The sequence below is a fragment of the Podarcis cretensis genome (assembly GCF_951804945.1).
Source record: "Podarcis cretensis genome assembly, chromosome: 1".
NCBI lineage: Eukaryota > Metazoa > Chordata > Lepidosauria > Squamata > Lacertidae > Podarcis > Podarcis cretensis.
This window is the reverse complement of record NC_137170.1, coordinates 9,099,540-9,112,184: the sequence shown is the minus strand read 5'-3', so window position 1 is coordinate 9,112,184 and position 12,645 is coordinate 9,099,540. Positions and strand designations below refer to the sequence as shown.

At 47.1% G+C, this 12,645-nt stretch overlaps 1 protein-coding gene across 3 annotated transcripts in view; it reads left to right on the top strand.

Moving 5' to 3' along the window:
• Positions 1-12,645, top strand: part of RTN1 (reticulon 1) — a 142,308-nt gene that overhangs the window by 40,807 nt on the left and 88,856 nt on the right. The window lies entirely within an intron of this gene.

Below are 12,645 nucleotides of genomic sequence, written 5' to 3'. Positions count from 1 at the left end.
GCCGCTTCTGGCAAACCAGAGCAGCGCACGGAAACGCCGTTTACCTTCCTGCCGGAGCGGTACCTATTTATCTACTTGCACTTTGATGTGCTTTCAAACTGCTAGGTTGGCAGGAGCAGGGACCAAGCAACGGGAGCTCACCCCGTCATGGGGATTCGAACCGCTGACCTTCTGATCGGCAAGTCTGTGGTTTAACCCACAGCGCCGCTCTGCATTTAGACGCTGCTTAATTTCCATGTTGGTTCCCGAGACGAAGTAGCAGCTTTTTGTTTGTGTCCAAGTGTGAATACAGTTGGCTGCTGTTTCGAATCAAGGCAGAGGGCTGAACTTTTCAAAACCGCCCTGATTTTAACCAGATTTTAAGATACCGTAGGCAAAGTCTGCTTGATGACTCCTGAGATGAAGGATCAGGTTTTCTTCTATATTCAGATACAATTGGATGCTATTTTGAATCCAGGAGGCGGGTTGAACCTTTTCAAAATAGCAGTGATATTAACCACTGGTTCCAAAGCTGCTCCGGTTTTTGGGTTTCTTAGAACTCCCAAGCATTTCCAGGCACTTTCCACTGGTCAATAAATAAATGCATACCATATATAACCATGATGTAATGGACTCTGGTAGGGAGAGAGCTCTTCATCGCTGCACCCCCCTGTCATCTTTGCTGGGGTGCCCAAAGCTTATTGGTTTGAATTCCAAGACTTGTCTCCCACTCGGAATCGTGATGCCCATGTCTTGTTAGTGTTAACGGAGAAATCCGAGGGCTCCCTTGGACAAAAAGCAAAGACACCAACCAAGACAATTGGAGCAAAACAGCAGCCAGTAGGCTTGGTCTTTGTTGAGACTGTCGCGACAGGGCTTCAGCTCACTACAGGATGAAGCAAGATGGAAGCCCTGAACAAAAGAAGACCCCAACTTTTATTAGCTACTAATCCCCCATGCTACATCCCTAAGACTACATCATAACTACATCATGACTACATCATTGACACATCACAAAGAGGAGGGGTTCAGGGAGGAGTTGTGGTGGTAGCCGGAGTGTCTTGTCACCTGGCCGGTTCCACCTTTCCCCCTCCCCATGAGTACTTTCCAGAGGACAAAGGGGAGTTCACTGTTTCCTGCCTCCAGAGGGAAGGGCTGGTCACTGTCCTTTGTTTCAGTCCATACTGAATCTACTTCCATATGCAGGTCCTTTGTTAGTGTAATGATCTTCTGTCTAGGACCATCAAGGTTGGCATGCCAACTGGGTAGGGCTCGTTGCGGACATGTTGGTACGCTTGGGGGATGATGGCTGCCTTGTGTCAAGTTTCCTCCCTTTGATAGTCTGCCCTTCATGTTAAGTTGTGGGTGAACATATCAGACGACACAGCAATTCTTCAAACAGCTCTTGTTTATTCACAGGCCAGAACAGAACTGAACTGAAGGGTTCAGCCAGCCTGCTTATATAGAGCTCCACTAGAACGTAACAGTAACCATTTTCTGTAACTATCCAATCACTGAACGTCACTTTCAACCCCTTATTTGCATATGTGGACCTGAGTGAAAACTATCTACAGTATCCTCCTGTTGGCCCAGGGTGAGAACTTCAGTATGTAACACTTCATGGTGTAAAATAAAAGTGGAATGGTACAGATCCGATGTAAGACTGATTTTCTATGAATTTATAACAGAAGCGTCGCGTATCTTTAGAAAACTTTAGTTTATGGTTGCCATCAATTTTGATTTTAATTAATTTTTATAATGTTTTATAATGTTGTACTGTTTTAGTGTTGTTAGCCGCCCTGAGCCCGGCTTCGGCTGGGGAGGGCGGGATATAAATAAAATTTATTATTATTATTATATTATTAGTATGTTGTGTGTGAGTATGTGTGTGTCGTGTTTGTACAACTGAATGATTTGGGGGGGGGGGGGAGTTCCTGCAACATTTAGCACCTGATCCTGGTGGAGTGAGCGGGCAAGAAAATAAAGGAATATATATATGAGGGAAATCACAGAACGGCCCATTTGAAACAACAGCAGCACTGCTGCCCAAAGGCCTTTGCTGGGGATTATTTGTTGCACATCTATTTTAGCTACATAATCACTCTTTGCAATGTGGGCTCTTAAATGATTAATTATGGTGGGGAGGGAGGGGAGAGAGAGAGAGATTTGGGAAAAGAGACGACTCGGCTGAAGTCTGTTTGCTCAGCGAACCGCAGTGTGTTTTATTAGGCAATGGCTGCTTGCTCTGCCAGTCCTTTGCTTTTCTGGGAGGCTGGCAGGCAGGCGGTGAAATTTGCTATGCAGAAGAGAAAGGTGGGGATGGGGGAAATGGCTTCTTCCCCCCGTTATGAAACAACAATGCAATACAATTAACAGCAAAAGGCAGTGGATTTCAAACTTGAGAGAGATCCTGTTCATTACTGGGGAACCTTGGGGCAGTCTCAATGTGGCCTGCTTCAGAGGGTTCATGGAACCATAGAATCGTTGGAAAGGGACCCAGGGGTCATCTAGTCCAACCCTCTAAAATGCAGATTATGTCAACTCAAGCATCCCTGACAGTTGGCCATCCAGCCTCTGCTTAAAAACCCCCCAAAGAAGGACGGTGCGCCACCTCCTGTGGGAGTCTGTTCCACTGCCGAACAGCTCTTACTGCCAGACAATTCTTCCTTACAGTCTGAAATGCGACGGCACGCAAGGAAAAGCGGGCAGGGAAGGAAGAGGAAGAATCAAAACTCAGCCACCAGTTTCTAAACAGTTCCTATAATGGCCAGCTGGCCCAGCTCAGGGACAGGAGGTGCCTGACAGAACACAAAACCAGACAGTAAAATTATAAGAAGTTAGAAACAAGTTAAAAGCAGAGAGAGAGAGAGAGAGAGAGAGACCGCTTCAGTTGTGACTGCTATGGGATGCGTGTGTGCTCTTAATTGCCTGCCTAGGCCTGGCAGAACAGAAATGCTTTCAGCAGGTGTTAAAAAGCTTTGAGATTATACAACAATAATAACTAGGGATCCATTGCAGGAGTGAGTACAAATCTCCCATGTGCGGCCTTCAACTAGAGCTGCTATTTTCGGCGCATATACATGGTCAACTGATTTGGAGTGCTCCGTTACCTTCTCTCGGAACTATTTAAGTCATGTTTCCCATCAAGTTGTGTTGTATGTAAAAGAACTTGCACACCTTTCTCGTGAAACCTTGTGTTTTCAGTGCTCCTAAATGCTTAGCTTATTTTTTATGTTGGCGAAAAAGTTCCCCTTTCATGCTCACTGAGCGACTCTAGAATTCAGGAGACAGGGAACTCCGCTGAGGAAAGGGGTCATCTTATTTTTATTCTTCGGTGATCACTCTTAGGCGAGTAAGATTGTCTTCCATGAACACGGTCTGTCCGTAAGTGACCGTGGAGGCCAATTCTGGATCCACGGCGGGAGTTGATCATGGTGTGGATTTGCCAAGCATGCCTTCCTCTTAGCACGTTTCTCCCTTGCGTCCTGAGTTTCAGTGTCTTCAAAGCCCATGACACCTCTGGTAAAGGCTGTTCTCCAGTTGCTAGCAAGCCAGTGTTTCCCAGTTGTCGGTGTTTATACTCTATTTTTTAAGATTTGCCTTGAGACAGTCTTTAAAGCTCTTTTGTTGTCTACACTTAAACCTTGGTTGTCGAACGTAATCCGTTTGGCTTCCGAAACTTTCAACAACCAAGGCACGGCTTCCGATTGGTTGCAAGAGCTTATTGCACTCAAGCAGAAGCTGCGTCAGATGTTTGGCTTCTGAAAAACGTTCAAAAACCAGAGCATTTACTTCCCGGCGTTCGGGAGCCGAAACGTTCGAAAACAGAGCCGTTCAAGAACCGAGGTTTGACTGTGCCAGTATTTCACTTTCCATTCTTAAACTGGAAAATGTCAGTTACAGATAGGTAGCCGTGTTGGTCTGCCAATGTCAATCACTTTTCCTACCTGGGCAGTTATATTTCCACAAGGGCTGACCATGATGCCGAAATCCAGCGTCGTCTAAGGAAAAGGTAACAGGACTTTGACTCCTGCGACCCTAGACCCACTACCTTTTTGGCTCCATGCAACCAGACCAAATGTAAATAATCCCTTCCATGTTCTTTGTTTGGGATTACCTTTTCCTTCTACTGCTTTGCAGTTCTTCTGTGGGTTTTTACCCCGGAGGCTAGGACCTGCGCAGAACCTCGTGGCAGATTGCAGAGCCACGCCAGCGCGAAGGGCTTCCCTTTTCCCTTGTCTTCCTCCGAGATGCCTCTTGCAAAAGCTGAGTGAGCAGCAGGCCCTCATTACGGCAAGGCACATTTTTGACAACACAGCAATAGCCCCCAGTGCCTGCAAGAAGGAGCTCATTAAAACAGTATGGGATTGAGTCAGTTAGGAGCATGGATTGAGTCAGCAGGCATTAACAGGAGGCTGTTAACAATTCCGATTTGGAAAATAATCATTTAGCACGGAAGTTTGCAATCAAATCTGATACTTAAGTATGGCGGGGTTTGTTAAACATCCAGCAGGCTGTTTACATAGACAGCTTCTAGGGGCTCTGATGCACTGATCTCCTGCAGATGAAAGAAATAGCGTCCAGAATGTGTGTCTGTATTTTATCAAAGAACTGCAGTATGAAGATTGTTGCCACTCTGTACCCTGGGATAATGGGTGGCGCAGGTGGCACTGTGGGTTAAACCACAGAGCCTAGGACTTGCCGATCAGAAGGTGGGTGGTTCGAATCCCCGCGACTGGGTAAGCTCCCATTGCTCGGTCCCTGCTCCTGCCAACCTAGCAGTTCAAAAGCACGTCAAAGTGCAAGTAGATAAATAGGTACCACTCCGGCGGGAAGGTAAACGGCGTTTCCGTGCGCTGCTCTGGTTCGCCAGAAGTGGCTTAGTCATGCTGGCCACATGACCCGGAAGCTGAACGCCGGCTCCCTCAGCCAGTAAGAAGAAGAAGAAGAAGAGTTTGGATTTGATATCCCGTCTTTCACTCCCTTTAAGGAGTCTCAAAGCAGCTAACATTCTCCTTTCCCTTCCTCCCCCACAACAAACACTCTGTGAGGTGAGTGGGGCTGAGAGACTTCAAAGAAGTGTGACTAGCCCAAGGTCACCCAGCAGCTGCATGTGGAGGAGCAGGGAAGCAAACCCAGTTCACCAGATTACGAGACTACCGCTCTTAACCACTACACCACACTGGTGTAGCGAGATGAGTGCCGCAACCCCAGAGTCGGTCATGATTGGACCTAATGGTCAGGGGTCCCTTTACCTTTTTACCCTGGGATAAAGGCCCACTGGGACTTGATTCTGTCTATGGGGCAGCATTGCCATTTAATCAATCGTCCATCAGAGCAAGGGGTGAAAACTACTGATTGATGAAAAAGATGCCCTCAGTTAATAGGGTACCATATTTTGTTTAAAAGGAAGTTGCAGAATGATTTCCAAAAGCCTGTTGGTAGCAGAGCAAGTTGGAAAGTGTGCAGAGGAGGGCAACCAAGATGATCAAGGGCCTGGAAGCCAAGCCTGATGAGGAACGGTTGAGGGAATCGGGTTTGTTTCCCTGCTGGAGGAAGAGAGGAGCAAATTGGGAGAGCTCAAGCTTGTACACAGACTAATTTGCTTAACTGTTTTTTATGGTTTCATGCCACATTTAAACGTGGCCAACGCTTTTGAAAAAGCATTTGATTTTTTTGTGGGGAAACTGTATAACAGTCTCTATTATCTCCAAAGGGAACGGAATGCCTTTTCTACAATCACCTGCTGCAACACACGCGTGCATCATTTAAAAACGCTTTTATTCATGTGAAAGTTTACTGAATAGGTTAATATTCTAATCAGCTGATCTTTCTTTAGCTGGTTGAGAGCCATATATACCGTATATAATCTTGCAACCAGCTAGCGATGATCGCCTGTGGTGAGTAATAGTCGCCACCAGGCAGGTAGCTTCTACAAGAGCTGCTTCGCTTTTTGCTTTTCTATGTGCCATAATTAAAGTAACGTCGTAGCCTGCGTTCCTCAAATACTAATGCTTTGTGCAGTTGTGTATTTATTCGGAGGATTTTCACCCTTCCTTTCAATCAATGATCCTCAAGGTGGCTTACAGTAACTTGTGACCAGTCGGTCTCTCCCACAAATGCGTGAGTCCCAAATCCACACACAGCCTAGTAGCCCCACCGGAGGAAGCCTTGTGATGTCCTCCAAAAGTTGTTGAACTGAAACTCCCATCAGCCCCTGCCAGAATGGCCAGGGATCAGGGAAGATGAGAATTGTTCCGATGCAGACGGGGCGGTGAGGTCCTCCGACCAGTGCACAATGGATGGTCGGTGTTTATTATCCTTCGAGGCTCAAAAGTATAAGCCCCTTAGGGACAATAAGGTAAAGGGTAAAGGGACCCCTGACCATTAGGTCAGGGACCGAGCAATGGGAGCTCACCCCGTCGCGGAGATTCGAACCGCCAACCCTCTGATCGGCAAGTCCTAGGCTCTGTGGTTTAACCCACAGCGCCACCCGCGTCCCTATTAGGGACCATAAGGGCTTGCAAAACCTGCTTTCATTGTCCCAAACATCAGCGCTTGTGCGAAAAGCCCTGTTGGTTTGTTATTTTGAAATCCTCCTGCCCACTTTGGACAGCCCTGCCAGTGCTGGTTGACCAGGGAGCTTTTTCCTTCACCCCAGCCCCCTGGAATGCTGCTTTTCTTTGTGCAGATGAATTGCAGCGACGCAGCTTGCAAATAAGCCAGCGATGAGGTGGGGAGCTTGGCACGCTACAGCGCCAGGGAAAATGCAGAGTCGATGTTTGCTGTGCAACTTTCTCCTCCTGCCTGTGGGTGCTGTTTGGAGAGAGGTTCCTTTCGGCGTCTGTGTGGGGATGCTGTTGCCATCCGAACGGGAGGCCTGGCAAAACAGAGGCGGGAACTAGAATGTGTCCGGGTTGGGGAGGGGAAATATGCTGTTAAAATTATTGTTGGCAGGGAGACTCTTTGGCCAGTGAGTTCTTTCCATGCAGATTAACAAGCAATACATTACAGAGAGGGGAGGGAGGGAGGGAGGGAGAGACCTTTGAAGCTGAGAGGGCAACTTTTTGGTTTCCCAAGGGTTTCCTGCTGCGCTGTCTGCTGTTCAGCACAGTCCTTGTAATCCAGCAGCCAAGAAGAAGAGCTGCCTTTGTGCCGAACTGGGCAGCATCAAATCTCCTCCCGGCACAGAATTGTCGCCCTTGGATATTGGGTTTTGAGTGTCACAAATAAGGGTGTGTGTGTGAATAAATATTTTCAGCAATGTGTGTATTTGTATGCACAGTTGAGACATTTTTGTATACAGTGGTCATTTGGAGAACTGCATTATTACAAATTTCAGAGAAATTCAGATTGTTTGTGGAGAAGAAACCTGAACTAGATAGTTTCTCAAATGCAAAGAAAATCACAACAATACAGTGGTACCTCAGGTTACAGACGCTTTAGGTTACAGACTCTGCTAACCCAGAAATATTACCTCGGGTTAAGAACTTTGCTTCAGGATGAGAACAGAAATCGGGCAGCGGCAGCAGCAGGAGGCCCCATTAGCTAAAGTGGTGCTTCAGGTTAAGAACAATTTCAGGTTAAGAACAGAGCTCCAGAACGAATTAAGTTCTTAACCCGAACTACCACTGTAAACTGCATTATGCCCAATAATAATAAATAATAAATTTATTAAATAGAAAAGTAAATCAAATTCTGCCCCCATCCCTACCAGGAATTATGATAAACCTCACCCTTATGATCTAAAATGGATTATTTCCTGACTGAAGGAAATTTATTAGCCAGTGGACAGGCTTCATTCATTTTCAGATGAAGCAGAATGGCAAACTCTTGGTTCCACACAATGATTTGAAACCCAGAGATAGACTTCTGACTGCAGCGCAGGAGCTGCATCTGTTCACTTAGAAATGAACCTCTCTGAGCTTCCTGCTTTATTAATCATAAAATGGCTTGGGAAGCCTCTTTGCAAACACTCTGCGTACCTTCTCCTCCTCGGGCACTCAGTTCACGTTCATTTATCCTTGGCACCGCGCTGGTAAAAACACTTAATCCAAGGCCATATTTGCCTCCCTTTGCTTTGAAGCTCAAAGAGCATGTTGTTTAATCAATAAATGAGAAAATGGAGGAGAGGAGGGAGAGGAGGGATCAGGCATAATTTCCATTTGGGACCTGTGGTCTTGATCCCGTGCCTCTTCTCAGTTGAGGTGTGTGCGTCTCTGTGTTCCTCAGGCAGGATGAGGGAGAGGGAAGGGTTGTAGCCAGAAGCTGCACCTGAAGCAGCAATATGCAGGTATCCTGCTCTTGAACATGGATGTTCCATTCAGGTGTCATGGCTAACAACTATTGCCAGCCCTCCCCTCCACCTGCCCAATCCTCTTTCAAAGCCATCCAAAAGCCACGCTGGTGGCCACCACAACCTTTGGTAACAAATTCTGTTAAGCGCAAAGACTGGTTCTTTGTATGGCCTTCCCATCAGCATCTGGTGGCTGATTTTGTTCGTGTGTGTGTGTGTGTGTGTGTTTTTACAAAAGCATGGATAATAATAAAAATAAATAAATAAATAAATATTATTTATTAAATGTGTGAGGGAAGGGATCATGTACAACACCTTCCACAGATAAATGGAATGAAATAAGATTTTAGCTGTAGTAATTATTATTATTATTATTATTATTATTTTTTATTATTTATACCCCGCCCATCTGGCTGAGTTTTCCCAGCCACTCTGGGCGGCTCCCAATCAAGTGTTAAAAACAGTACAGCGTTAAATATTAAAAACTTCCCTGAACAGGGCTGCCTTCAGATGTCTTTTAAAGATAGGATAGCTGCTTATTTCCTTCACATCTGAAGGGAGGGTGTTCAACAGGGAGGGTGCCACCATAAGCAGAAGGCCCCCTGCCTGGTTCCCTGTAACCTCACTTCTCGCAGGGAGGGAACCGCCAGAAGGCCCTCGGAGCTGGATCTCAGTGTCCGGGCTGAACGGTGGGGGTGGAGACGCTCCTTCAGGTATACAGGACCGAGCCCGTATAGGGCTTTAAAGGTCAGCACCAACACTTTGAATGGTGCTCGGAAACGTACTGGGAGCCAATGCAGATCTCTCAGAACCGGTAAGCAAATTATGTATGAATACATAAATAAAACAAATATCATGTAACAAACTCACTTCTCCACGTGCACATCCTTATGTGGCCGAAACAGCGCTAACTGTGCACAGGAGGGAGATAACAGCAGGCTTGAGGCATGTGGGGTGACAACAGAAAACCAAGAGGGGGGAATGGAATGTACAGTGGTACCTCTGAATGCGAACGGGATCCGTTCCGGAGCCCCGTTCGCATCCTGAGTAGAACGTAACACGCGACTGCGCGTTGCGTTTCGCCACTTCCGTGCTTGCGCGTGACGTCATTTTGAGCGTCTGCGCATGCGTGAGTGGCGAAACCTGGAAGTAACGTGCTCCGTTACTTCCGGGGCGTCGCGGAGCGTAACCTGAAAACGCTCAACCTGAAGCATATTTTACCCGAGGTATGACTGTAGTGTTTTAGAAGAGGACTTGGCTGGCTGGAACGGAAACAGTCTACACTGCAACATTTTGTTGCAGTCCCCAACTGTGTTCTTTTTGAGCGATCGTGTCTGTAAATGATTCGGCTGCTCAATAAAACCTGACCGGCTAAAAATGAGGATAGCAGATGCCAAGGTTGAGATAATGCTTCTTCCTTTAGCAGCACTGTGGAAGAGAGAATTTCAGCTGCTGCCACTTCTCTCACCTCCTGTGTGACTAGTGTGACTGTGTGACACAGGTCCACACCCCTCTCCTGCCAGCTAAATCAGTCCTGTCCTCTTAGTGTCTCAATCACCTGCCTCAAGATCTCTATCCATCCAGGAAGCTTGAAATACTGGAAAGATGTTTTCACATTTTAGGGCATGGGTAGGCAAACTAAGGCCAGGGGGCCGGATTCGGCCCAATCGCCTTCTAAATCCAACCCGAGGACAGTCTGGGAATCAGCATGTTTTTACATGAGTAGAATGTGTGCTTATATTTACAATGCATCTCTGGGTTTTTTGTGGGGTATAGGAATTTGTTCAGTCACCCCCCCCCCATATAGTCCACCCCCCCCACAAGGTCTGAGTGACAGTGGACTGGCCTCCTGCAGAAAAAGTTTGCTGACCCCTGTTTTAGGGTGTTTCATTCCCTTTCTGTGACACAAAACCCCAAAGACGGATTTGACTAATGAGTTCTTCTGACGCTTGCAATCGATCCTCAACAGATCTGGACCCTTGAAGTGCACTTTGAGAGAGGAAGCAAAGAATTGATCCATTGCAAGCTTCCTCCCTCCTCCATATTAGATTGTGGATGCAAACAGCATCTGTGTGGAAGATTCTTCTGGTCACAGGTGTCTCTAACAAGCCCTCTCTGGTGCCCAAGACAGATTATCTCCCTTTAAAGAACATGGCCACTGTTCACTGCTCTATTCCTCAGCTCCTCCATCAATGTGTGCCCTTCCACACCATCTAAAACCCTGGAGGCCACTGCCAGTCAGTGCAAACAGTGCTGAGCTAGATGGACCAATTGGTCTGACTCAGGGCCATGGATTCGAGTCCCGTGTTGAGCAAAAATATTCCTGCATTGCAGGGTTGGACTAGACCAGGCACCCCCAAACTCAGCCCTCCAGGTGTTTTGGGACTACAACTCCCATCATCCCTAGCTAACAGGACCAGTGGTCAGGGATAATGGGACTTGTAGTCCTAAAACATCTGGAGGGCCGAGTTTGGTGATGCCTGGACTGGACGAATCCTGATGGTCCCTTGCAGCTCTGTGATTCTGTGGGTCAGTGTCAGTATAATATTGCTCCCTCCGTACATTTCAGTTTGCTGCTGCTGCTGCTCTGAATTTTAGCCAAATTGACCCTGCCCATCTGTTTAGGATTAAGGACGACAATAGAGCAGAGTGTTAATAAATGAAATGGAGTAGCACGCCTTGAAAATAGCAATTAAAACAAATAATGCAGCCAGGAAATATTATACTTCCTTCGGCACAGGGGGAGTGACTGTTGATTCTTACAAAATAGCAGTCTTGATAGCCATCATATTCCATGAGCGTCCCTCCTCTGTGCAATAGAAATTTATTTAAAAAGCAAGAAAACAAAAAGATTATAATTCTTTACTGGATCTGCTCCAACCTTGGCCCTGAGCATTCTTCTGGATGAAGGTCATTTCTTGATGCAAGGTCACTTATATTTATTCATTGTTGTCGGAGCATCTCTCCCTATTTCATTGGCGGAACTGTTACCGAACTGACTTACCGTATTTTTTGCACTGTAACACTCACTTTTTTCCTCCTAGAAAGTAAGGAGAAATGTCTGTGCGTGTTATGGAGGGAATGCTTACAGGTGGCGCGGGGATCTGCTGCAGTCGTGAGCAGAGGATCCATGGTTCCCCTTCCTTCCCTCCTCCGTGGCTCGCTTTGAAACAGCACAGTGGGAGAAGAGCCGCTGAGTGGGGAGGAGAGAGGGACAGAGAGCCTGCTTCTTTAAAGGAGCAAAGCGGGAGAGGAGAGGAGCCGCTTACACGAGTGTAAGCGGCTCCTGTCCGGTTGGTTCCTTTAAAGCAAGCAGGCTCTCTGTCCCTCTCTCCTCCCCACTCAGCTTGCTAAATAGCAGCAAAGTTTTTCAGCTCGCTAGGAGGGAGAAAAGCAGAGCCTGCTTGCTTTAAAGGAGCAAAGTGGGAGAGGAGAGGAGCCTTCTCCCCTTATACCCCTCTTCTTCATTATTAGCAGCATCCTTCTCCACACACCCCACGCGTGCTTCTTCTCCCCTTAAACCCCTCTTCTGCATTGTTAGCAGCCTCCTTCTCCACACACCCCATGCGTGCTCCTTGTCCCTTGAGTGCTTTTCCTTCCCTCCCCACTTAAAACGTGGTTACAAAGCACGGATCCACATGGATCCTCAGGATTTTTGCACTGGGTCACCCCAAATTCACCATCAGATCACATAGCATGTCCATGGCTACATCTTACACCAAAAAAATCACGTACCCACTGTTGCCTGGGGCCGCAGTGGTGCAAAAACGTGGTTACAAAGCATGGATCCACATGGATCCTCAGGATTTTTGCATTGGGCTACTCCAAACTCACTGTCAGATCACATGTCTGTGGCCACAGCATGAACTACAAAAATCATGCATCCACTGTTTCATATAGAATATTTTTTTTCTTGTTTTCCTCCTCTAAAAACTACATGCGTGTTATGGTTGGGAGCATGTTATAGAGCGAAAAATACGGTACTTTGTTTAATTGCAATAGTTGCCCGCTTGGCTCGTGGTAGGCAAAGCCAGGTTCTTGCTAGAGAAAGCAACTGAGCGGCAGGAAACACCATGGATTCCTCCGTGCTTCCCTATTGAGACCTGAGCTTTGTTTTCTAGGTCACTGATGGCTGAGCTCAACACATTCCTTCCCTGCTATGTTTGCGAGCAGATGAGGCAGCTCTCGGCGTGTCATCGGAGTGCATTGCCCGCTCACGGCAATCTGCTGCGAGGAGGATGCGGCACAACTAACGCTTTTGCAGGGGGTTCCTGGTACTCCAGACCTCACAGGGAGGGAAAGACGAGGGGAGTCTAGCACAGTGCCACAGAGACCACCTTCAAACAGGGGGCTGAACTCTGACATAAATA